Here is a 27055-nt window from a genome sequence, read left to right on the forward strand (position 1 = left end):
GATCTTGTGCTTCAATCTTCCTAACTTTTGTCATGACCACTGAGCATCGTCCCGAATTACTAACGGACATATTGAACTTTTAAGTAAGACATGTGTTTTTTTAAAAAAGGACATACAAGCAAAAGCTGGCTGAGACTGTAAAGTAGCCACTTGCTGGAAAATTCTTTTGTGGATTACACTTGACCAACTATTCCAGAGAGAATGGAATGTCGTACCTAAAAGGTGTCAAGGACTACTTCAGACTGAGAAACTGCAAAAGAAAAGATCCAATGCAAAAACTGAACTGAACTGAACCACTCTCCTGTGGTTGCAGAGATAATGAAGGCTGATTACCATCTCAGTAGGACCCATCAGAAACCATGATGTAAGTTGAAAAGAAAGTAGATCTGGGTGAAAGACATGTTTTGTTTCTTCCCTTCCAGGAATTCTCAAGAAAAAAATGTTAAAAGCCAACTGCAACCCTGGTCTATATGTGCTAGTTTTGGTGTTCCAAGCCTGGTGTGCAAGGGTGTGCTGTGAAGGTCACAGCTGAAGAACATCAACCAGGCATTCCTGTGCTTGCAGGTAAGCAAAAGTCCTCTCTCTCTGATTGCTAGAGGCAAGTCACAAGTCAGCAAAGCCACAGTCAGAAATGAAACAGGACAACCCCTTTCAGCTAACCTGCAAAACCAAGAATCTCCAAACCAACTGCTCAACTGCCCAAAGTCAGCTCTACTGGAATCATCCAACATAACAGTCACAACGTTTCATCATCTATTCCTCAGAGACAAGCTAAAAGACTGATACGTATACCTTTGTTTTAACTTTTATTTCTGGACTCACTTCTTATTTCTAATCTGTGTGTATGTGTGTTGTGTTTTTATTATTTTTTTCCCTTGCGTTTGAATAACTAATAAACTCACTCTTTCTTTAATTCAGGAAAGCCTTGTTAAATTGGCTCATTTTAAAACATAAAATATATTTGGATTGGGAAAAGGTATCCACAAGGGAAGGGATCCTTTTTAAATTAACCTTGTTGCGACCAACTGAGGGGGTTGAATAAAGAAGGGGAGCCAGTTCATTCCTCCTCACCCGAGAGCATAACAATCTGGGGTATCTCATCTGGGATCGTATCAAATTTGGGGAACCTCGCCTGGGGACCTGTCATAACACTTTGCGTGATAGTTGTAGAGCTATTAAGCTCTAAGCTACCAATGCCCTAGTCCAGTATCATGAAGGGGGGGGTCACCCACTAGCAACTGCTTAACTCAGATTCTCACGTAAGGGATTTTGTGAAGAGATGGGCCCACATTGAACCGGATTGCCCCTCTCATCCCAATAACAACTTCCACCCTCTGCAACAACCATTGCTCAGCTGAAAGCTGATGCAGGCGGGAGGCTTAACTCCTGCAAAATAATTGATGTGAAATGTTCTTGCAATGTAGGCTATCTGGAAAAATAGTATTTATTTTCACCCTGAGTTCCCTGAGGGATTTGGGTCAACCATAAATTGCCGGATTGGAGCTGCATCTGGGCCAGCTCAGTGTAGGGGAGGCAGGTTCCCTTCCCTAAAAAGCATTAATGAACCAACTGGAATTTTAGAACAATCCAGCCACTTTTGTGGTCATGACCCTGTCATGGGTAGAGTTTATTTTATTGTCGACCATAATCAACGTGTTTTAATGTGTTATGTTACTGCGTTTCCTTGCCTGCAGAGTGATTTGTCCCAATTTAAATTATTTCCAGCAACAAGCTTTTGTGAAGTTAAAAATTAAGAGGATTATTTATTAGCATACACTTTCCCCGAAGGTTTAATTGTGATGTCTTACACGCACGATCACACACACAAAATTTAGATACAGATGAAGAAAAAAGCAATATGATCACAATTTGGAATTTTTTTAGTCTCTTTTGTAACAGGCCTGTAGTTTCTTGGATGAATTGAGACTTTAGTTGGAGTGGGCATCTTGTAAAGGCAGAGGATTCTCAGTAAGCTGCAAGGTTTCTAATAGTTTAATTGCCAGGAGGTTGGCTCTCAGGTGAATTTGAAATTGGAACAGGTTGGAGGGATGCTCCTTTTCCAATTTCAAGGTATAACTGTAGATTACCTTGGCTGCACAGTTATCTTGCAGCTGGCTCGATGGCTTAGATGGTGTTTCTGATGGTATCTGTTTTAGAATAGCTTCCCCTGTTGTATTTTTCAAAGCAGGTAGCAAACATGGCTGCCTTACCCGTTATAACCTGTGGCAAGTCCAACGCCCTTTTCCAAATAAGATTGGATGTTAGACAGGTAAATATTCTGTGTTGTGGCTTTTCACACCCTGAAAGTTGCAGACAGCCAATGTCTTTGTGTTTGGGATGAGGAGCCATCGCAATAAAATGACAGCTCAGTGAGCACCATTTCATATTCACCCATTGAGGTTCACTGTTTCTATTGTCCATGGTCCTTTCTATTGACAGTCCATCCTTAACAAAAGGGATGTCTGAATGTGGCTGTGACTGTCCGTTTTTTTAATTAGGTATTTGCTTGAGTTTCAGGAGTGTCTGGAACTGGATACTGCCAAGTCATATGATATGCTACAGCCATCTTAAACAGCTTTTGGTGCCCATTTAAAAAAATTTAGCTTTAAAGTTTGTGATATGTTCGTGTCTGTGCTAGACATGGCAGTCCGAATCTTCCAAGATCCAAAATAGTGAAATCTACACTTAAGTTGCTGTTCCACTTCGGGACCCTACACATGTGTGCACATGTGCTGAAATTGCCCAGGAAATTTAAGCTTCCGATGAGGTGATTTGCAATGCCCAGGACACTTCAGTCTCTGGCTGGAATTTTCTGTCCCCATTGGCGTTGAGCGTCATGACGGGCGTGAGCAGACAATATGGTGGAAAGGCCAAAAATTGGCTTCACGACATCGTGAAACCAGTTTGTGATTGTCTGCTCCACCTGTGAATGGTGGCCATGTTTCCCGCCGCCAGACATCAGGAACGTCATTTTAATACATTTGTATATAATTATAAGCCCTGTCCGGCGGAATCATTCCCCCTGTGCTGGATCATCCGGGCATGTCGGCATACATTCACAACTGTACATAGACAAGTGCACCTGGTGAGTTGCATTTCACTCAGGGCTTCGAGGTTTGTTTGCCTATCTTGCTTTGGGTGGCACTTGCGGTCATCCATGCCAGGCTTCGCAGGCAGCGCCACATCACTTTTAGGGGGCTTGTGGGAAGGTCTCTACCTACCAGACCAGCTGTACGGCAAGGGTGGCTTTTCAATGGCTGCAGGGCTAGGGATTGTTAGGGAAGTGAGAGAAGAGGCCTCAGGTAAGGGAAGACGCTGCAGGACGAGTGCTATACCGGGGGAAGGGGTGTCCCAGGGTGTGTGTGGGGGCACATGTTGATCTGTGCATTTGGCTCAAAATGGTGAGGGCTGAGGAGGCAGTCTCCAGAGGAGATGAGGTCAGATGGAGATGTGAGGGTGTGTGTGAGACAGTGAGTGGTGATGTTCCTTGAGCTGGCAGTGAGTGAGATGAGAATGAATGTAAGATGGGCTTGTGGTGTATGAGTTTAGGTTGATGAGATGGTTGCCTTACCCTGGTGGCATAGATGAGATCATTTATCTTATTTCTGCACTGGATGGCCAACCTCTTCTGTGCAGCGTTGGCACTGACCACCACTGCCACCGCCTCCCAAGCCAGAGTAGTGAGATTGTGGCCAGAGTGGGGGCGGAGGATATCACGGCGGGCCTCCAAAAGGCATTCCAGTGACGGGTCACTGAACTCTTCTTGGCTTTCAGGGCCATGTCTTCACTGGAGCAGTCCTGGGCTGCAAGCAATGAGAACTGTGTGCGTGGCTGCAGTTTGGATATGGCACCTGGAGTGCGGAAACGGTGTGCTAATGGCATGGCGGGTGATTCAGAAGCCAGTGAGATGGCATGTTTCCTGTGGCTGCTTAATTAATGAGTAGGGAAGTGGACAATATGGCGTGAAAACCCACCATTGCGGTTAACAGAGAAAACGTCCTTTTTCCCGCCCACTACCGCACTTAGTGCAAACATGGGGCGATTCCACTCTCTGGCGCTGATCTCAGGGTCAGAAACTTGGGCCAGATACACGAGACTTACCTGGATACTTACTCCAGGAATGTTATGCCAGTTAATCTCTGGTCTAACTCAGTGATTAGCCAGCGTAACTGAACAGAGCACCACAACCAATGCTCCCACCCTCAGTCGCCACCCCCTCCCAACCTAACCCAACTATCCCCTGACCTGACCTGACTACCCCCTGACCCAACCAGCTACCCCCCCTTCACCGATCTGACTACACCACAACTTGACGACCCAATCCCATTACACCACCCACTCATTCACCTACTCTCTCACTCACACAGCCACTCACTCACACACCCATCCACCAACTCACTCACTCATTCAGTCACTTACCCACTCACTCGTTCACTCACGCACTCATTCACTCACCCACTCACTCACACCCATCCACTCACTAACTCACTCACTCACTCACTAACCCACTCATGCCCACCCACTCACTCAGTCGCACTCACTCACTCACTCACCAATCCACCCACTCGCTTACTCACTTACTCACTAACCCACTGAGACTTTTAAAAACTTACCTGAATACGGCAGCTAATGTCGTGATAAGGGGGTATGCCCTCTCCTCGCCCATCTTCTATTGTGCTCACTGGTCTTTCATGGGGATGGCTGTGCTGACCCATCACTGCTGCAGCTGGGATCAAAAGTCCTGACTGGAATAACGCATTATGATCGGGACAAAGGAATCTTCACGGGCAAAGGCAATGTGTGCAGCATCGAATCTGACTGGAAGACCTGGGCCCATGTTTTTCTAGTACCAGCCCCTGTATTACCAGATTTATAGAATTAAATTTCACAATTTGCATGGGGAGGGTCATACTTGCACTGGACGCAGTTCAGAGAAGGTTCACTGGGCTGATTCCTGGGATGAACTGTTTGTCTTCTGAGGAAGGATTGAGCAGGTTCAGCCGATATTCATTAGAATTTAGAAGAATGAGAGATGATTTTATTGAAACGTATAAGATTCTGAGGGGGCTTGACAGCGTCAGCACTGAGAGGATGTTTCCCCTCGTGGGGGGATCTAGAACTGAGGGCACAGTTTCAAAATAAGGGGTCTCCCATTTAAAACAGAGAGGTGGAGAAATGTCTCCTTTTAGAGGGTCATTAGTGCTTGGAATCCTCTATCCCAGAGATCAGTGGAGGCATTGAATATATTCAATGCTGAGTTAGATAGATTTTTGCTCAATAGGGGAGTCAAGGGTTATGGGAGACAGATAGTAAGTGGAGTTGAGGTCATAATCAGATTAGCCGTGATCTCGTTGAGTGGCAGAGCAGACTCGAGCAGCCAAATGACCTACTCCTGCTCCTATTTCTTCTGTTCTTATGATGTTATTGACACGAAAATGCACCATTTTGATATTTGAATTATTTTAGAAAGGTGTCATGCAGCTCTTGTAGTTCTGATCACAACTCTGCCCACAGTTTTCAACTCATGTTAAATGGGCAAAATGAAGTCCTGGGTCATGGTCTACTCAAGCAGGCTCCCAAATGGAAAGTTGCTGATAAAGTTGCTGTTTCAGTTGCTGATAAAGATATTCTTTTGTCATAATTAATTCCATTTTATTCCATGCAGCAGTTGATTGGAGTGGGTGGTCAGCTACGTTTTACAATTTTTATTATATTTTTCGTCATTATTCTTCTTGGTTGTGGAATTTTAATCCCGCCATACAAAGTGGCAAGGTTAAGAATTCCTTTGCAGGTTTGGAAACCATTGTATAGATGAGGAAGAGGAGTTCATAAGGGAGAAGTACTAGTGGATGGAATGACACCTGAGATATTTTGTTGGCATAAATTCCTACATTATAGTGGTGACTACATTTCAAAAGCTCTTCATTGGCTGGAAAATGCTTTGGGAGCTCCTGAGGTCATGAAAGACGCTATATAAATGCAAATCACTTTCCTTATATTACTGCCTAGGACCCATTTGGGTATTTCAGAAAAGCTCAGTCTTCACTGCCTCTGCTTCACATTCACATTGTCACAGCTGTTCCACCTGCTGCAAGATGAACTGCAGAGATCACCGAGAGAAATGAAAGTTGCCAGAGCACAGTGCTTTTGTTCTACCTGGCTGTTCCAAGTCACTGTGTGGGGTAGCCTGCCATCGCTGCACATACATGCATCAAGCAAGTGAGAAATGCTTTGTTTGCTAGGAACAATAACTTCATGTGCTCGACATGACTGATGCTTACTTAAGTGAATTTTCTGGATTAGGTAGTTTAGATATTTTGGTCGGGCCCCAGCAGGATTCCTGCCTCACAGTGCGTGGGCCTGCTTTTGGCACTATCTGTCGGCTGATGAGCTGCTTTATCAATCAAGTGGGGGAGATGGGGTTAAGGCACAGATCAGCCATGATCTTGTTGAAAGGCAGAACAGGTTCGAAGGGCTGAATGGTCTACTCTATGTCAGCCACCCAATGCTTAGAGTCCACCTCTATGGGTGTAAATCAGGGGTGGGGAACTCCAGGCCTGGGGGCTGGATCCAGCCCATAACATTTTTCGTCTGGCCCATGATGAGATTTCAAAATACAGCCCCACCCCCACCCCCCTCCACCCCGTGTGCTGCACTCTGGGCCAGCTGCTCCCATGATCTGATTCCTGGGCCTTGGCTGCAGTCACCAGAGGCCCAGGCTGTGGGGAGAGAGCAAGGCCTGAGATTCAGGAGCAGGTGTGCAGGGCAAGGGTGCGATCCTGCTGACTGCCAATCAGGTGGTGAGAGAGAAAGAGACAGAGTGGGAGAGAGAGAGAGAGAGTGAGAGACAGAATGGGAAAGAAGAGACAGAATGGAAAAGGAGAGAGAGACAGACAGACAGACAGACAGAGTAGGAATTGGAGAGAGAGAGAGAGAGAGAGACAGACAGACAGAAAGATGGGAAAGGAGAAGAGAGAGAGAGAGACAGGGTGGGAAAGGAGAGAGCGAGGCAGAGAGAGAAGAAAAACCTGTTGCAAGTAGCAACATCACCAGTACCAGTAGATATAACAAGGCTCATTAAGGAAAAGCAAACTCAGCCATCGATTAACGCAATGGGCGAGTTGAATGTTTCTGTATTCTCTCTAAAAAGTATAAATTAAGTTGGTTTTATGAACAGGATTTTACACTGGGTGGGTCGGCGCATGCCTGACCTACTCAAGCGTAAAATGACGCACTCGTGTGATATTTTGGTCAGCGGGCACGCGCGGGAATTGGCAGCGTGCCCACCGACAATTAAAAGCCTGTTAAGGCCATTAACAGTGTAATTGATTTAAATTTTTCACTGCCCACCCCACCTTATGGTTGGCGGCAGGCGAAAAGGCCAAGCGGCCTTAGCACAGGCGGGATGAGGTTACAAGAGATTTTTTAAAAATTAAAACTTTGAACATTTATATTTAACATGTCCCTGCTCATGTGACAGATTCACATGAGGGGACATGTTGTTCATCATTTCAAAAATCTTTATTTTTAGTTTTCAAAACTCCTCAAGTCCCTGAGGCAGCTCTGTGCATCTCAGAGTGCACCTACACGCATGTGTGAACTTGCGCTCTTGCCCTCCACCACCACCCCGCCCCCACACACATAGGCAGCACTGAACGCTGCAGCACGCGTTTCATGTTGGGCGGGCCTTAATTGGTCCGTCAGCGTGAAATCGTGGCCCAGCCCTGATCGCGAGCGGCAGTCGGCTTCCCGATCACTCCTGCCCACCCCCCGCCAAGACCCCCCACCCCTGCTGAGAGAAAAATCCTGGCCTATGTGTGTGTGGCCCGCACCTGATTTTGTTTATGTGTGAGTGGTGCTTGATAAGAAAAAGGTTCCCCACCCCTGGTATAAATCAATTGCAGCTAAACTTCACCCATAATTTACACTCTGTTACACCCAGTTTTATTTCTATTTATGAGGACAATGGAGCCTAAAATCAAGGCTATCAGAAGCTGCTAAATGAAAAATTGATAAATCTGTTTCTACATTACTACAATTCTACATTATGCAGTATTAACTGTTACATAATAGTTTAGATTTTGTTTGTCACTTTATGTGCCACATATATGTTGTTGCTTGTTGCAAATGGATTTGGAAAACAAGACAGCATTCAGTAATGAAAAATGAATCACCAACAGCAAACATGTACGATTTTTATGCAAGGTTTTGTTGTCATTTCTAACTGTATTAGGTCAGTTCAAATGATGCAATGCCTTTTTTGAATGATCCGTCGCCTGAAAGGCTTCTTCATGGTCCTAGTGCCTATACAGTTATTCTGCTCCAAAAAATTATTGTGTATTTTATTTTCTGAATGGATACAGTAATTCTGAAATTTCGTAACAAAGTTTTATTCATAACAGCTGACCAACTCGTTCTATACATTATATACAGAATTGCCCTCACATTTTGGCGTTTTATTCTGAAGTTATTTGTCCATTATTCACCTTGGACTACATTAAAAGCATCAGTAAAATGAATTGATGAAGGTATCCCAAAAAAAGGATATACTGTTAATGACCTGCATCTAAGAATGTTAGTGGTAGCTAAAGGGTTTTTACATAGAAAAGCAAATACCACAAAGAAGTTACAAGACCAAAGCGTATTGAAAGGTCCAGATCACATCAAATCACAAAGAACAGAGCCAGGACAATTTATCAACATCAGTTGAATCTCAACATTCAGTTATAAGCTTTCAGCTTCATGCTTAGGATGTTTCATTCATGTAAAATTCTATCTCAGGTTATAAGCTTTTAGTGGAAGAGTTAAGAGGCTGTTGGCTGCCATATGACTACCCTCCCCTGCACAAGATGTTAAACGACATTAATGAGAGTATTGCAAGCCACTTAATGCAAAACAATTGAATATAACATTACAAGGCTTGGAGTTGCATTCAAGATTGTTGCGTTTACCTTTCTTATTATCATGTCAAGCTATTTACTTAATAAATTACTTTCAAATGATAGTCTACTGTTCAATTCAAAATTTCTGAATTCAATTTATCTGATATTTCAAATTTCAGCAGTAAAATCCTTGGTATTGTCCTTTTACATTGAATTTGTTGCACAGAAACAGGCCATTTGGCTCGACTAGTCTATGCTGATGTTTATGCTCCACACAACCCTCTTCCCAATTGCTTCATCTAACTCTATCAGTATGACCTTTTATTACTCCTGACCTCACGTACTTACCTAACTGCCCCTTAATTGCACTGTGGTATTCGCCTGAACTATCCCATGTGGTACCAAGTTCCACATTTGAACAACTCTTTGGGCAAAGAATTTTCACCCACATTCCTTATTGAATTAGTGACTGTCTAAACTTGGGCTTCCCACATGTGGAAACATCTTCTCCACTTCCGTCCTATCAAAGATTGCCTTTGATGCATCAGGAGCAGACTTAATTCCCTCTTTTGCCAATACTTCAGAGGAGTTAATTAACCCATGGTTAAAACACTGGAGAAAGGAGGCCCATGTGAATAAGTTAAATATTCATAAATAACATTATACAGCATATTCCACTGACTGTATTGGTGCCATTTCATGCTCTCACTTGCAACTCGAAAACTTTATCAACTTTGCTTCTAATTTCCACAGATGCTGCCAGACCTGCTGAGATTTTCCAGCATTTTCTGTTTTTACTTCGACTTAGTCTACTGTATTCGCTGCTCACAATGTAATCTCCTCTACATCGGGAAGACCAAAAGCAGACCAAAAGGTGACTGATTTGTGGAACACCTCCTTTCAGTCCGCAAGCATGACCCTGAGATTCCAGTGGCTTGCCATTTTAATCCTCCACCTTGCTGTCACGTGCATATCTCCATCCACATCCTGTTGCAATGTTCCAGTGCAGCTCAATGCAAGTTCAAGGAACAACACCTTATCTTCCAATTAGGTACTTTCCAGAACTTCTGGACTCAACATAGAGTTCAAGAACTTCAGACTGTAACTCCTGTCCCATTTTGTTTCTTTCTTCCACATGCTGGTTGTAAATCTTGTTTTTCACATTTTGCATCTGGACACAGCTTTTCATTATTCTTCCTCTCACACTCACACTAGACAAATATTTTGGTTTCTTTACTACAACCATTAATTATCACTCCCTTTGCCTTTTTTTTTAACCAGGATATCTTTTGGCAGTTAATCTGTTCTGCCTTCTACCCAATCTCAGACCCTCCCTTTTGTTCCGAACTTGCTCAAACCCAATTACAGCCCTTCACTTCCGAAGAAAGGTCCTTGACCTTGAACCCTGTTTCTATCTCCATAGATGCTGTCAGGCCTGCTGAGAGTTTCCAGCATCTTTTTGTTCTTATTTCACTTTTTTGTGTTTGTGTTCATAAGGTTCTGGTTGGTATTCTTAAACTTTAAATCAAATCGAATAAACTTTACATTGTTGCCTATTTGCACTTAATAGAAATGTCATTGATTTGGAACATGACTATATTGAGGAAGCTAAATAAGGAGTGACGCTGTTTTTTGTATTGTTCTAACATTAGTCATTCAATTAAAAATATTCGAATATATTTTAAATCTATTTTAACATCTAACTCGGCCGAGGAAAAAAAACTTTAATTTCTTTTGAGGCGGAATATATATTTTCCCTTAAGTGAAGCAGCTTTGGACTAAAGATGGGCACTAGGACCGGGTGGTGAGGGGGGGTGCTCTGAGCCTGGAGGAGGGAGCTGTTCCGAGTGCCAGGCTGACGTGCACAGGACTCGAGAGATAACAACGACTGGCAGCATCCGCTTCAGCATAAATGCAAGAGCCGAACTTCAACAGCCGGTTTTTACTGTGCGCGGGTACGATCTGTCGCGGTGAAAGTGCTGAGCCCAGAGGAGCGGTCGGGAGGCTGACAGAGTGAGTTACCAGGAAGGAGCCTCGGAAAATCTCTATTGTTTGTATGTTGCTGTGTCTAACGGTCTGAGGCTGGGCTTGGCTCAACCAGCCAAGTTCCCCAATCGTTGTAGATTATTTGTCATTTCGAAAGTGATTTTTTAATATAGAGAGAGAGAGAAGTGAGCAGATGATCATTTTGAGTGTAGAATATTGACCCCGCGGTTAACTGCTCTTGATGTCCATCTGGGCAAAGTTCTCTCCCGATCGCTCCTCGCTCAGAGTGAATGCCATTGTGAAGTAAAGACGTGGAGTGTGCTGGCAGTTAGTGACAGCACTGTCCGCTCCTGCTATCACAAATCCGAGTAAGATCACGCCAATTCATTGCAATCCACCTTTTAAAAAGATGTGCAGGGTGGCTCCAAAACAATAATGCAATTAATTCAGTTCTGTTGAAGGGTCGTGAGGACTCGAAACGTCAACTCTTCTCCGCCGATGCTGCCAGACCTGCTGAGTTTTTCCAGGTAATTCTGTTTTTGTTTTGGATTTCCAGCATCCGCAGTAGTTTTTTTGTTTTTATTTATGCAATTAATATTTCCAGGTTATCATTGTTGTTTGGTTCTTACAGTTTAAAATGTTATATAAAGTCTTCAACTGTTTTTTTTCATTGTAAGCAACCAGATATTCATAATGTATAAGAGAAGAACCAGTATTTCCTGCAGCATAATTTCGTCTCAAAATGTTCTGTCCTTTTTGTACCGAATTTGTCATTGTTTACTTTCAAGAAGTTCCCTGGTGGATAGATAGTGTAATAATTACATTTAAGAAGGACATAGAACAAATCCAGAAAACTATAGACCTGTCAGCTTGATATTGGTGGAGGAAAATAATAATGGAAATCCTACTTAAAGGAGAAAATAGAGACCACAAATAGAATAATGAATAATCAACATGGATTTCAAAAGAGAAGCTTGACCCGCCTCATTGAAGAGGGAACAGAGAGAGTGGACAAGGGTAATGTAGTAAATGTAACATATTAAGATTTCCAGAAGGTCTTTGATAAGATACCATGGGAGCATATGGAGTCATGGATCAACTAGCAGAATGGATAGCTGTTTGGCTGCAAGGCAGAAAGAAGAGAGTAGGTGTAGTGTGCAGTCATTCAGGGTGGGGGAAGGTGGGATGAGGTGTCCTACAAAGATCAGTGTTGGGATCACTGTTGTTCACAATTTATATTAACAATTTAGACTTTGGATCCAAAAATTGTTTTTAAATTTGGTAGGGGTGGGTATCATCACCAAGGAGATCTATGTGAAATTAAAAGAAGGCATTAATAAACTGGCAGATTGGTCATATAATTGTCAAATGAATTTCAACATAGGTGTGGAGTATTGCATTTTGGGAACAAAAATATGCAGATCACAAATTACTTGGAAAACTGAATCTGAGTGGGATGGAGGAGCAATGAGATTTTGGACTACAAACACATAAATCACTTAAGATTGTGATGCAGGTCAATAAGGCATTAACAAAAATGAGCCAAGCTCTAAGGTTTATTTCTAGACGGTTGGAATTGAAAAAGAGATGTTATTGCTAAACTTGTACGAAACTTTGAGTAAACCATGCTTTGGAGTATTGTTATAGATCTGGTTGACCTATTACAAAAAAGGAGGTAGAGGCATTGGAGAGGGTGCAAAAACATTTACAATGAAACTACTAGGACTGTGCAATCATACTTATCAGGAAAAGATGAACAGGCTGTGTTGCTTTCCTCATGAAAAGAGATGGCTGAGGGGCAACTTAATACAGGTCTTTAAAATTATGAAACATTTTGATAGAGTAAACAAAGAGACAGTGTCTTCTCTAGTGGGGAAGAGCAAAACTGTAAGCCATCAATGAAGAATACTGCTTTGGGCACTATGAAGTTGGCTTCGTAGTCTTGAGTATATTTACAGCAAGTCTTTATTAAGAACTTATAACTATATACATATGTACAGTAGAGCATATAGGTATGGAGCTGACTCCATCCTAGGCCTTTACACATCTGTCCATCTCTAGACTGGCCCTAGATCTGGGTCATGTGCCTTCTTACACCACTGTGTGGGTGGTACTACATTCAGTCCCACATTCACATACAGTCCCCGTATGTACCAGACCCTACTACTACAATCAGTGTAAGATAGCCACCAAGAAAACAAATAGGAAATTCAGAAGAAATTTCTTTACCCAGAGAGTGGGTGAATGTGGAACCCACTACCACAGTGAGTAGTTGAGGTGAATAGTATAAATGCATTTCTTAGGAGGCTAGATAAACACATGATGGAAAAGGGACTAGAGGATTATGCTAATAGAATTAGATGAGGAAAGAAGGGAGGAGGTTCAAATAGAGTATAAACACCAGCATGGACTGATTGGGCTGAAGTGTCTATTTCTGTGCTGTATATCCTATGTAGTTCTGAAAAGCAATAGAACGCATTAGAACATTTTTTATTACAGTGCCTTTCATGCTAAATTTATATTGAGTGTTTTGATTGTTTAGCTTCTCATTTTGCTAAGCAAAACACCAGCCCTCTATGTATCAGTAACTATCAGTGCTGCCCTTGTGATTTTAAAGTCAACCATTTTGCTATGGATTCACTCTTAAGATATGCTATGTTTCATGTGTTTAAATGGGCTTTGCAACCTGTGACTCCTAATATTTTCCTGATGGGAAAAAAGAACACCAGGCAATTGATTAAATCTATATCAGATACAAATTCCTGAAACTATTGTGTCTACATTGGCACAAGAGCAACAGATGTACAAATGTCAACATAATCATTCATACATGTTCGGGCATGTGTTGCTGAAATAGTTGCCAGGCTAATTGGACTTATTTGCTCAGTCCATATGCTGAATTTCCTCATCTCCACTGGGATTGGGAAGCTTCTTGCTTCTGTTTAGCATTTTCCAGGGATGACAGGATAGGGAAAGGAAACAAGGTGCAATGCTTTCAGGTATGTCAAGGCATCAGGCCAAGGGAGCACAGAATTAAACCTGTGATGGGGAAGCTTGGGGCAGAGGGGAGGGCAGGAGCAGGAGAGCACTCCGCCAAGGTGATAGAAGTTTGGAACTCTCTTTCTAAATGGCAGTTGACACTGGTTCAAATGTTAATTTTAAGTCTGAGATTGATAGATTTATGTTAACCAAATGTATTAAGGGACATGGAAATAAAAGGTGGTTATGTGGAGCAATGATCTCATTGAATGGCTCAGGAGGCTAAATGGTTTATTTCTGTTCATATTATCCTATCTTCCTGTTCTCTTATGCTGCCAGATAACAGATAAGCAGATACAAAACAGCTGCGGTGACGCAGGCTCATGAGGCTGAATGGGCTACTCCTGTACCCAGTGTTTCTATGAGCTGCAGTGTCATCTACTTCAATCAAAGAAAAAGCATACCGACAATTGTTTATGTGGAGTTTTCAAAGTAACTGCTTTCTCCAGAAACCTTACGCTGCCTGAAACTCAAACTCCTTTATGTTTTATGATCAATGATTCAGTACTCAGCACTGGATGGACAGGAGAATATAGAATTGTTGCTTGTCTAGTGCAGGTTTGAAAAGAGTGGAGATTATATTTCAGAAAAGTAGAAGTGTTGTGTAATGCTGTAGGGCTTACTTTATCTGCTAAATGCTTCATTTTTTTCTTCGTTCTTTCTCGTTTCATCACAGAATTGTTGAACAAAGCAGAAATATAGAGCTCTTTCCGGCGATAACCACAAAGTTCATGGTGTGGGCTTACATTTGAAAATAAACAATCTGAAGTTACGTTAAAAGGCTGAAGTGCAACATCTTTTAAAAGAAACCCACATTGCAGGGATCCATTTCTTGCAACTTCCACATGTACTGTGTTAATTGCTGAAAGAATTTTATCGAATTCTTTACCAACATATCCGGCAGGAATCTGCTTAGTTACCCACAGGATGACTGTACTGCATATCTCTGCCGGTTTGAAGCAGTTTTTGAAAGAAATTGAGTGCAACTCCAGTCTTCCAGAAAACAATTTCCTGAGCAGTCAATTTCACTTTCAAGTTTTTAACATCAGTACAAAGCTGTACAACCTATCACTTACTTCCTAATTCTCAATATTTTACCCACATTTGGAGGACAGATGACAGTTTAATTTTAAACGGAGATGCTCGATCACAGAATCACAGAATCACAGTGCAGAAAAGGCCCTTCGGCCCATTGAGTCTGCACCGACACGTGAGAAACATCTGACCTACCTACCTAATCCCATTTACCAGCACTTGGCCCATAGCCTTGAATGTTATGACGTGCCAAGTCCTCATCCAGATACTTCTTAAAGAATGTGAGGCAACCCGCCTCCACCACCCTCCCAGGCAGTGCATTCCAGACCGTCACCACCCTCTGGGTAAAAAAGCTTTTCCTCACACCCCCCCTAAGCCTCCTGCCCCTCACCTTGAACTTATGACCCATTGTGACTGACCCTTCAACTAAGGGGAACAGCTGCTCCCTATCCACCCTGTCCATGCCCCTCATAATCTTGTACACCTCAGTCAGGTCGCCCCTCAGTCTTCTCTGCTCCAACGAAAACAGCCCAAGTCTATCTAACCTCTCTTCATAACTTAAATGTTTCATCCCAGGCAACATCCTGGTGAATCTCCTCTGCACCCCCTCCTGTGCAATCACATCCTTCCTATAATGTGGTGACCAGAACTACAGACAGTACTCCAGCTGTGACCTCACCAAGGTTTTGTTCAACTCCAACATGACCTCCTTACTTTTGTAATTTATGCCTTGATTGATAAAGGCAAGTGTCCCATATGCCTTTTTCACCACCCCACTAACATGCCCCTCTGCCTTCAGAGATCTGTGGACACACACGCCAAGGTCCCTTTGTTCCTCAGAACTTCCTAGTGCTGTGCCGTTCATTGAATACTTCCTTGTCAAATTACTCCTTCCAAAGTGTATCACCTCACACTTTTCAGGACTAAATTCCATCTGCCACTTATCTGCCCATTTGACCATCCCGTCTATATCTTCCTGTAGCCCAAGACACTCAACCTCACTGTTAACCACCCGGCCAATCTTTATGTCATCCGCAAGCTTACTAATCCTACCCCCCCACATAGTCATCTATGTCGTTTATATAAATGACAAATAATAGGGTACCCAGCACAGATCCCTGTGGTACACCACTGGACACTGGCTTCCAGTCACTAAAGCATCCTTCTGTCATTACCCTCTGCCTCCTACAACTAAGCCAATTTTGAATCCACCTTATCAAATTACCCTGTATCCCATGTGCCTTTGCCTTCTTGATAAGTCTCCCATGTGGGACCTTGTCAAAGGCTTTGCTGAAATCCATATAAACTACATCAACTGCACTACCCTCATCTACACACCTGGTCACCTCCTCAAAAAATTCAACCAAATTTGTTAGGCATGACCTCCCTTTGACAAAGCCATGCTGACTATCCCTGATCAAACCTTGCCTCTCCAAGTGGAGCTAGATACTCTCCTTCAGAACTTTCTCCAATAGTTTCCCTACCACTGACATGAGACTCGCTGGCCTGTAGTTCCCTGGCTTATCTCTACAACCCTTCTTAAATAGCGGAACCACATTAGTTGTTCTCCAGTCCTCTGGCACCTCCCCCGTGGCCAGAGAGGAATTAAAAATTTGGGTAGAGCCCCTGCGATCTCCTCCCTTGCCTCCCTTGGCAGTCTGGGACACAAATCATTCGCATCTGGAGATTTGTCCACTTTTAAGCCTGCCAACACCTCTAATACCTTGTCACTCCCTATATCAATTTGCTTAAGAACCTCGCAGTCTCTCTCACCGAGTTCGATACCTTCATTCTCATTCTCTTGGGTGAAGACGGATGTGAAGTATTCATTCAACACTCTAATGATGTCCTCTGGCTCCACCCATAGATTGACCCCTTGGTCCCTTACTCTTGGGCCCTACTCTTTCCCTGGTTATCCTTTTCCCATTGATATACTTGTAGAATATCTTGGGATCTTCCCTACTTTTACCAGCCAGAGCTTTCTCAAATCCCCTCTTTGCTCTCCTAGTTGCTCTCTTAAGCTCCACCCTGCACTGTCTGTACTCCACTCATGCCTCCACTGACTTGCTTGCTTTGTACATGCTAAAAGCCTCTCTTTTCCTTCTCATCGTAACCTGAATATCTCTGGTCATCCATGGTTCTCTGGGCTTGTTACTCCTTCCTATCACCCTAGAGGGAACATGTTGAGCCTGTACCCTCCCCATTTCCTTTTTGAACACCCCCCACTGTTCCTCTGTAGATTTCCCCACAAGTAACTTCCCAGTCTACCTTGGCCAGATCCTGCCTTATTTTATTAAAATCTACTCTCCCCCAATCCAAAACATTTTTTTTGCAACTTGTCGATTTCTTTGTCCATAACAAACTTAAACTGTGTCCAGCATCCGCAGTTTTTTGTTTTTAAACTGTACCATGTTGTGGTCGCTATCTCTAAATTGCTCGCTCACCATTACCTCAGCCACCTGTCCGGCTTCACTCCCCAGAATTAGGTCCAGCAATGCACCGTCCCTTGTTGGACCCTCTACATAATGACCTAAAAAGTTCTCCTGTACACATTTCAAGAAATCCACTCCATCCAAGGCCTTAACACTATGTCTATCCCAATTAATGTTGGGAAAGTTGAAATCGCCTAATATAATTACCCTATTGTTAATGTTTTTACACACCTCCACAAATTGTGCACATATTTGCTCCTCAATTTCCTGCTGACTATCTGGGGGTCTATAATAAACACCTAATAACGTGGTTGCCCCTTTTTTATTTCTAAGCTCTACCCACAAAGCTTCATTCGATGCCCCCTCCAAGATATCATCTCTCCTTACTGCAGTAACTGACTCCTTAACTAATAATGCAACGCTGCCTCCTCTTTTACCCCCTTCCTTGTCTCGCCTGAAGATTCTATATCCCGGAATGCTGAGCTGCCAATCCTGCCCTTCCCTCAACCACATCTCTACTTGAAGAATACAAGCAGCGAGTAACTCCTGTTCACTCAGGGTCTGAAAAAACAGTTGCTCTGTCTCTGTCCCTACATGTAGCATTACATTGTCCAAAGGTTGCTAATTGTGGCTTATGCCATGATATCACTCTGGGGCGAGGCAAGAAGACAGATCCCAAGTTTTACCTCAGCTGGTAAGGGTATTGAACTAGGGCTATTGGAATTACTCTGTGCTATATTCTATCCACCTAGATAACTAAGCTAACTGACCCACCTGACAAACAATACTTGTGTCAAGATAGCCAGATACGGTCACATGAAGTAGGGTGGGACAAGGCGCGTGTGGATCAAAACCGGCACATACCTGTTCAGCTAAATAGCCTGTTTCAATGTTGATAATTCTATGTGGTTTTATGTAAAAAAAAGTGCCTGAAGTTCCTTACAAACATCTTCCAGCACTTTCCAAACCCTCTGCCTAAACCACCCAGAAGGACAAGTGCATCAGATGCATGGGAACACCAACCCCTGCAAGTTCCCCTCCAAGTCACACACCATCTTGACTTGGAAATATATCACCATTCCTTCATTGTCGCTGGGTCAAAATCCTGGAACTCCCTCCCTAACAGCAATGTGGGTGTACCTACACCACATGGACTGCAGCAGTTCAAGAAGGCAGCTCATCACCACCTTCTCAAGGGCAATTAGGGATGGGCAATAAATGCTGGCCGAGCCAGCGATGCCCACATCCTATGAAAGTATGTGAAAGCACCACTAATTAATCATCAGTAACTTTACAAATTCTTAAAAAGTAGTTAGTCTTGAATTTTCCAGTCAGTTGTAATACCAGTGGTGACCCTGACAGCCAACAAAGTGACAGTTGCAAAATAAGTGGGTCTTACGGTTTAGAAAATGCAGGTTTTACCTCAGTCCATTAATTGTTGTGGTACAGTCCAACTTTTACATTGAAATGCAAATGAGTGGATATTACTACTATTGTACAAATTTGCAATGCACTTATATAAATCCCTTTCTCCAGTGTTTTAAGGAGCATTAAGATAAACTGTTTAAATAAAATAGCAGAGAAAGAAATCTGATATGACTGCATTCATACAATAACATTACTGACATAATTTCTAGACTCCAATGAGGTTAGTTTTCTTATTCGGAGGACATTGCATAAAATACAAGAAAGAAATAGGAGATTGTGCTAATACCCTGGCTAATACGGTGGCAGTATTGATTAAGGAGAGCATTGCAGAGCTGGAGAAAAAGGATGTCCCAGAGGGCTGAAGGACAGAATCAATTTGGCTAGAGCTAAGGAGCAAAAAGGGTGCAATTACATTGCTTGGTGTAGTCTATAGGCCATCAATTAGTGAGAAGGACATAGGAGAACAAATCTGCAGGGAAATTACAGAGAGATGCAAGCATTATAGAGAAGCTATAATGGGGGACTTTAATCATCCAAATGTAGACTGGGGCAGTGGTAGTGTAAAGGGTGGAGAGGGGCAAAAGTTCCTAGATTGTGTTCAGGAATTTTCTACAGCAGTATGTGTCCAATCCAACAAGAAAAGACGCACTGTTGGACTTGGTTCTTGGAAATGAGGTGGGCCAAGTAGATCAAGTGTCAGTGGGGGAACATTTAGGAGACAGTGGTTATTGTATTGTACGTTTTAGGATGATGATAGAAAAGGATGATAGGCAATCCAGAGTAAGAATAATTAACTGGATGAGAGATGACTTCGATGGGACAAGAACAGAGCTGGGCCAGATAGACTGGAATGAAAGATTGGCAGGAAAAACTATAGCTGAACAATGGGCTACCTTCAAAAAATAATTGGTTCAGGCATGGTCAAGGTATATTCCATCGAAAAGGAAAGTAGAGCAAACAAATCCAGAGCTCCCTGGATGAAAAGGGATTTAGAAATTAAGATAAAGGAGAAAAAGTGTGCTCATGACAGGTGTCAGGTAAAATACAATTAAGAACCAAAAGGAATACAGAAGGTTCAGAGGGGAGGTGAAAAAGCATATTAGAGAAGCGAAGAAGGATTATGAGAAAAGACTGGCAGCCAACATAAAGGGGAATCCCAAAGTTTTCTATAGGCATATAAATAGTAAAAGGGTGGTAAAAAGAGGAGAAGAGCTGATTAGGGACCTAAAAGGGAATTTAAACATGGACGAAGGGGCCATGGCTGAGGTATTAAATGCATACTTTGCATCCGTCTTTACCCAGAAGGTAGATGCTACCCAGGCCATGGTGACAGCTAGCTTGAATTTCTAAAGGGGAAATAATGTTTAACTAACTTGCTGGAGTTTTTTGAAATGGTAACATAAAGGTCGATGGGGGTAATGCTGTTGATGTGATGCACATGGACTTTCAAAAGGCATTTGATACAGGCTTGTGAGAAAAGTTACTACTCATGAAATAAAAGGGATAGTAGCAATGTGGAATACAAAATTGGCTGAAAAATAGGAAGCAGAGAGTAATGGTCAATGGATATTTTTCGGGCTGGAGGAAGGTTTGCAGTGGAGTTCCCCAGGGGTCGGTATTGAGACCCTTGCTTTTCCTGATATATATATTAATGATCTAGATCTTGGTGTGCAGGAGAAAATTTCAAAGTTTGTGGATGATATGTAGCTTGGGAGTGATGTAAAATGTGAGGAGGACGATGTGGAACTTCAAGAGGACATAGACAAGTTGGTGGAGTGGGCAGATAGGTGGCAGATGAAGTTCAATGCGAAGAAGTGTGCGGTGATGCATTTTGGTAGGAAGAACATGGACATACAATATAAAATAAGGGGTGAAATTTTGAAGGGGGCGCAGGGGCAGAAAGATCCGGGTGTATATGTATATAGATCATTGCAGGTGGCAGGACAGGTGGAGAGAGCAGTTAGTAAAACATCTAGTATCCTAGGCTTTATTAATAGGGACATAGAGTACAAGAACAAGGAGGTTATGCTGAATTTATATAAAACACTCCTTAGACCTCAGCTGGAGTAATGTGTACAGTTCTGGGCACCACATTATAGGAAGGATAGAAACACATTGGAGAGAGTGCAGGATAGGTTTACAAGAATGGTTCCAGGGATGAGAAACTTCCATTACGAAGATGGATTGGAGAGTCTGGGACAGTTCTCCTTGGAGAGAAGATGGCTAAGAGGAGATTTCATAGAAACGTTCAAAATGAGGGGGCTGGAAAGAGTAGATAGGGAAAAATCATTCCCACTTGTAAAAGGATCAAGAATGAGAGGGCACAGATTTAAAGTGATTTGCAAAAGAATCAAATATGACGTCAGAAAAAACTTTTTCAAATAGCAAGTGGTTCGGGTCTGGAATGCACCGCCTGGAAGTGTGGTGAAGGCAGGTTCAATCGAGGCATTCAAGAGGGCATTAGATGATTATTTGAATAGAAACAATGTGCAGGGATATGGGGAAAAGGCAGGGCAATAGCACTCGGTCATAATGCTCACTTGGAAAGCCGGTGCAGAATGGCCTCCTTCTGTGCTGTTAAAATTCTATAGTTCTGTGATGTTAGCAAGAGGTCTATGTCAAGAACTGCAAAAGCTAAACTCAGTTTATCAGTGTCTCAATCTTGAGCTGTGTTTATTGTGGTAACACTCTCAATGACCAGGATTTTTAAAAGGGTTTGGGGTTGGAATTTGAAGGCATAATTTGGTGCCACCAGCCTCTATGCCAGTTTGCCACCACAATCCCAACTGCCACCCTGAGCAATTTTCAAACATGGAAAGGTTGAGGCCAATTATTGGTAATTACTGACCCCGTTCCCCCACTGACTGGGTTTTCCAGCTGGCACTGAGGGCAGCCCACACTGGCTTGGATCATGTCCATGCTAATGTGGTGGGTTGAGGATGAATGGGTGGGGGCCAATGAATCACGCTAGGGCCCTACACCCAAAGAAACCCTCCAGGATCATGGTCAGGTAGCTATGGCTTTTAAAACCTAAAAACAAGCTTACCTTTGTCTGTCCTTCACATTCTCCAGATCGACAGCTCCCACCTCGACCAGTGGGGCTGCTGAACACTGAGTGCTGGAGGTCTTCCCAATAGCCCTACAGCATCAGGAGCCTACCAGCCATCCATGATTGAATGGCAAGCCCACTCCCTGGCATTTAATTGATTGAGGATTTGAAAATCCATGTGAGAATGTCTAAAACACACTGGGCGGAATTTTCTATGCTCACCGGCATCGGGCATGATCGGTGGCGTGACCGGACAATATGGCACAATCGGTTTTACGACGGCGGGAAACCAGTTCGCGATCCTCTGCTCAGTCTGCCAATGACGGGCCACGTTTCCCATCATTGGATGTCAGGAACCTCATTATAATACAGCAGCATATCATTATTGGGCCACCCCGCCGGAATCGCTCCCCCCCACTGGATCGTCCATCCACATCAGCAGGAAAGCACGCCGATGTGTTTCACAACAGCTATAAAACATGCACTTGGCAGCCTGCACTTTGAGGGTAACATGGAGGTGAGTACACAGTAACGTTGTGCAGCGCTTGCTAGGGTCACCTGTTGGACTTTAAGCTTCAGGGGTTATTGGGGGGTCGGGGGCAAGGGCAGCCCTGCCGTTGAAGTGACTGGTGGTGTGGGCGGGGTCAAGGACAGCCCTGATGTTGAATATAGTGCACAAGCATTTGGGGTGGGGGGTAGGGTGGGTGAGAGAAGCAGCCACACATTAGGGAAACCTGTAGAAAGTGACCATTCCTCTGCAACGGAGGCAGTTCAGGCGCAGCCACATTGATATGATTGGGGCCGGGCCCCTAGCTTATCTGCCCACTCGAGCAAGGCAGAGGCGTCAAGTGGCAACAAGTGCTTCAGAGCTTTTCACCCCATACCCCTAAGCACCTCCCCCTCCCCCCTTCCAGCACAGACTGCAAATTCATGTGTATTTTAGGGGACTGCAGAACAGGTGGATGACTGCACACCTTGTACAATCTCCCCACTAAAGCTGGCCATGTAGCAGTCATTGCTGGAGGTGCTCACAGCCCCTTGCAATGGCAGCATCCCAGTTTGGACCAGTCTCCCCCACGGTTCAAGCCAACAGGGCAGCCTTGCAGCACACTAATCTCTGGCCATCCAAGTGGTGGCCAGCACTCTCTGGGAAGTTTTAAGGGACCGTCACACTTAACCAGGAGAGGTTCTTAGTACACCCATACAAACCACGTGTCTCTCTCTTTCATTCTGCAGGAGGAGTACATCAGGATCGTGGAGCCTGGTGAACCAGCTGTATGCTTGATGGCCTACAGAGCGTGAAGATGACGGAGAAGAGAGCGACTGAGGCTCTTGGCTGTGCAGAGGCAGGAGCAGCAACCTTAGGAAGAAGGGGTGGCTGGGGCTCCAGCACACGCCGCTGAAGAGCCACAGTGAGCCGTCGCTGGTCAGCACCTTGCAACAGCCAGGGTCTATAGATGCTGCCTTTCATTCCTGCAGATGACCGAGAACCAGTATCACTGAAGACTGCGCATGTCTAGGGAACTGGTTGCTCACACCTGCCAGCTACTGCAGGATTTGGCGCCACAGGGACATGGAGGGCATCCACTGCCAGTGGCTGTGAAAGTGACCGTGGCACTCAATTTCTATGCACTCCTTTCAGGACTCCACAGGTGACCCCTGTGGGATCTCACAAGCCTCCACCCACAAATGCATCCATGAGGTCACGGATGCCATCTTTGCAAGGGCACACAGCTTTGTGCATGCCCGGGACCAGGACAGCCAGGATGCAAAAGCGATTGGATTCACCCAGGTCTCAGGTTTCCCACGGGTGCAGGGTGCAATCGACTGCACTCATGTGGTGCTCAGATCTCCATCGGAACACACGGTGAACTACATCAACCACAAGGGTTTCCATTCGTTGAACGTGCAACCGGTATGTGACCACCAGAAACACATCCTGTAGGTGTACGCACGGTTTCCAGGGAGTGTGCACGACGCCTACATCCTCAGTAGGTCACAGATCCCTGGAGCCTTCCAGTGTTCACAGAAGCTGCAGGGTTGGCTCCTCAGAGACAAGGGCTACCTGCAGAGGCTGTGCCTGATGACACTCGTGCGGCAGCCTCACACTGCAGCAGAGTGACACTATAATGAGACTCTTGCAGCAGCTCGCAACTTGGTGGAGCAGACCATTGGGATGTTGAAGATGTGGCTCTGATGCCTGGACTGGCCTATTGGAACCCTGCAATACAGTCCGCAAAGGGTGTCACTCATCGTCATCGTCTGCTGCGCCTATACAACCTGGTGCTGCAACAGGGAGCTGAATTGGCTGGGGAGGAGATGGAGGAGCTGCACGTCTCCTTTGATGAGGAGGATGGCGACGATGACATGGATGAGGCCCTCGCACTGGCTAGACGAGGCAGGCGCGCTCAGGGGGCCCTTAGAGCTGCTAGATTTGTGGAGGATGATGACGACATGCAGTGAGGTGACCCCATGGATCCTGACATCGCATCTGTGAATGTTTGACTCCAGTCTGGCTTATGGCAGCACACATACCCTCTGTGATAATGCTCTTGTCTTGGAGATGCAGTGGAGGCCCTAATAGTCGCTCGATTGCAGGAGGATGACATGCAGTGAGGACACTCCATAGATCTTCACATAGTCTCGGAGAATATCTGACTCCTGTCTGGCCGGGGGCAGCTCGCTTGCGCTCTGTGATCAGGGTCATATCATAGAGACACGGCCATGAAACTTTAGAAGCATCTGACCCTTTGTCCGCTGTCAGCACCTGAGCCCTTCAGGAACACAGTGTCACTGGTCACAGTTGCTGAAGAGAAGAGGGCCAGCCCCATTTTAAAGGTGCTGAAAGCACAGAGAGAATGAGAGAGCTCTGTGACGCCTACACACTACATTCTGGCAGCAATGATAAGCACCATCAAGATGCAGGCATCAGTAATGTGTCCATGGAGTGTGAGGCTGGACCATTTGGTCTGGAGGCTGCACAAAGCACAGGGAAGAGGCCCTGGACTGAGACACCTGCCTTTATCTTGTGCAGAAAGGTTTCACATCTGAGTGACATGAACACTACTCATCAGAACAAGGAACCATAGGCAGGGAGATATTCTTGGGAGTTTATTGACAATAGTGAACAGTATGTGCAAGTGATTAACACCTGTGCCCAGGCTGTGCAACTAATTCCTCTTAACTTTCCTAACCCTGCCGCCATGTCTTAGTGCACCCCGGACATCCACAGCAGTGGGTGGAGGCAGCCTGCTGACTGTGATGACCTTGGTGGGCGTCCTCTCGGGGGCCAAGACTTGGAGGGACTTGATCTGCTGTGTAGCAGTAGAACCCTCCTTGGCCTGTGGAGCCGGAACTGCTGAGGTCACAGGAAGCGGGGATTCGGATGGGCTGGACACTCTCGGAGCCACCTGGGTGGATGGCCCCGGAGCGTGCACCTGCTGATCCTCCTCTCTATGGGTGCCGAGGGCCCCAGGCTGACTCCTTGAGGAGATGGGGAAGCTGGAGTGAGATCGAGCTGCCCTGCACCTCTCACGCATCGATACTGCTAGAGGCCAACTATGGCATCAGCGATAGAGTTCATCCCATGTAGCAGTGCAGGACCAATGTCCTGGACCAAGGTCATCATGGCAGCAGCCGTTTTACCAGTGTTGACCTCGGTGCATTGGCATGCTGGCACTATCACCTCAGCTTGAAGGTGAATGGACTCCTCCATCATGCCTTGCAACCTGAGGAGTGCAGCGGACATCCCTTCCTGATGTTCCCGAGTTTGCCTTTGCAGTTCCAGCATCTGTGACATTACCGAGTCCAGAGGCTCGTCATCTGCCTCAGACTCAGCAAATTTCTGGCTTCTAGCAGTCCTTCAAGTGCCAGACACCTGGGAAGCCCCTGCCGCTGCCTGCTGTGGATCAGAAAGTGCGATGTGCTCACCAGATTGTGATCCTGAGGCTACTCTAGAGCTAAGTCCCACTGAGGTGTGTGTCTCTGCGCTAGTGGAGGATGTTGGCGGGCACTGTGACAGGACTTCAAGGAGGGTGCCTTCAGGTTCCCCTTCAGAGGTTTCTTCAGGGCTTGACTGGAGGCCCTGGGTCCTGGAGTCTCTTGGCTGTTTCCCAGATGTGGGAAAGAGGCAAGGGGAGATAATTAGTGCATGGCAGTGACCTGTGAAACAGGACACATCACTCACAGCATGGTTGTCTGATGTATGTTGCACTGCTGGCACTTGGTAGAGCACTTGGTAGAGCAGCGCCAATCTCATCATCAGCACAGGAACAGTCCAGATCGTCACCAGCCAGCTGGATGGCTCTGTTTTCAAAGTCCGTGAGCACCTTGATTTCAGCCATTCCTCCGCCAGTCTGCAACCTCTCCCTGTTTTTGTCTGCCAGCTTGTCCTGCATGAATAGAGATGGAGAGAGTGTAAGCTGGATGCCTGCCAGGCCAGATGATAAGATGCTTGGTGTGTATGGGTGGTGAGTGGTCCCATGGACGTGATGAGGACAATGAAGGTGTGTGTAAGAGAATGAATGGTGATGTCCCTTGAACTGTCAGTGAGTGAGCGCCCTGTAGATGTGTGATGTGTTTGTGAGTGTGTGAGCTGAGAGTGATGAGAAGAGTGACTTACCCTGGTGGAGTGAAGGAAGTCATTTTTCCTCTCGCGGCACTGGGTGGCTATCCTCTTTTGAAGGTCATTGGATCTGACCACCGCTGCCACAGCCTCCCAAGCCAGGTTAGTGCTCATGCTGCACATCCTGCGCCAGAGTGGGGGTAGGAGACATCCCGGTGGGCCTCCATGGCATCCAAAAGGCGCTCAAGGGATGCGTGAACCTGGGGGCTGCAGTCTTCTTCAGTGTCAGGGCCATGTCTTCCGTGCAGCAGTGGTGAGCTGGAAGCACTGAGACGTGTGCTTATGGCTAGACTTTAAATATGGTGCCCAGCTTGATGCAGTGGTGGAGTGATGGTGGGCAGGTGAATGCTAGCCCGCCCACATTGGAAATAGTATGTTTCCCGGGAGTGCATAAATAATGTGGCAGGTTTGGGACGATACGGTGTGAAAACCCGCCATCATGGCTGGCGGGTACCCGCCCACTATGGCATTTAGTGCAAATCCGGGATGTTTTCACCAGCTATGTGGGGGTCAGGACTCCAAACTGGGTCCCATTTCCAGTTCCTGATCAATAACGGAAAATCATGTGTCTATGTAATAT

At 45.0% G+C, this 27055-nt stretch overlaps 1 protein-coding gene across 1 annotated transcript in view; it reads left to right on the plus strand.

Annotated features, from left to right (window-relative positions):
* The first annotated feature begins 10716 nt into the window (after positions 1 to 10716).
* Positions 10717 to 27055, plus strand: part of tmem71 (transmembrane protein 71) — a 55201-nt gene continuing 38862 nt past the window's right edge. Inside the window, exon 1 of the mRNA XM_078540835.1 lies at positions 10717 to 10895. The gene's annotated coding sequence lies outside the window, so the exon portion shown is untranslated. The remainder of the gene's footprint in view (positions 10896 to 27055) is intronic.

Source organism: Cetorhinus maximus, chromosome 4 (assembly GCF_964194155.1).
Source record: "Cetorhinus maximus chromosome 4, sCetMax3.hap1.1, whole genome shotgun sequence".
In the NCBI taxonomy this organism is placed as follows: Eukaryota; Metazoa; Chordata; class Chondrichthyes; order Lamniformes; family Cetorhinidae; genus Cetorhinus; species Cetorhinus maximus.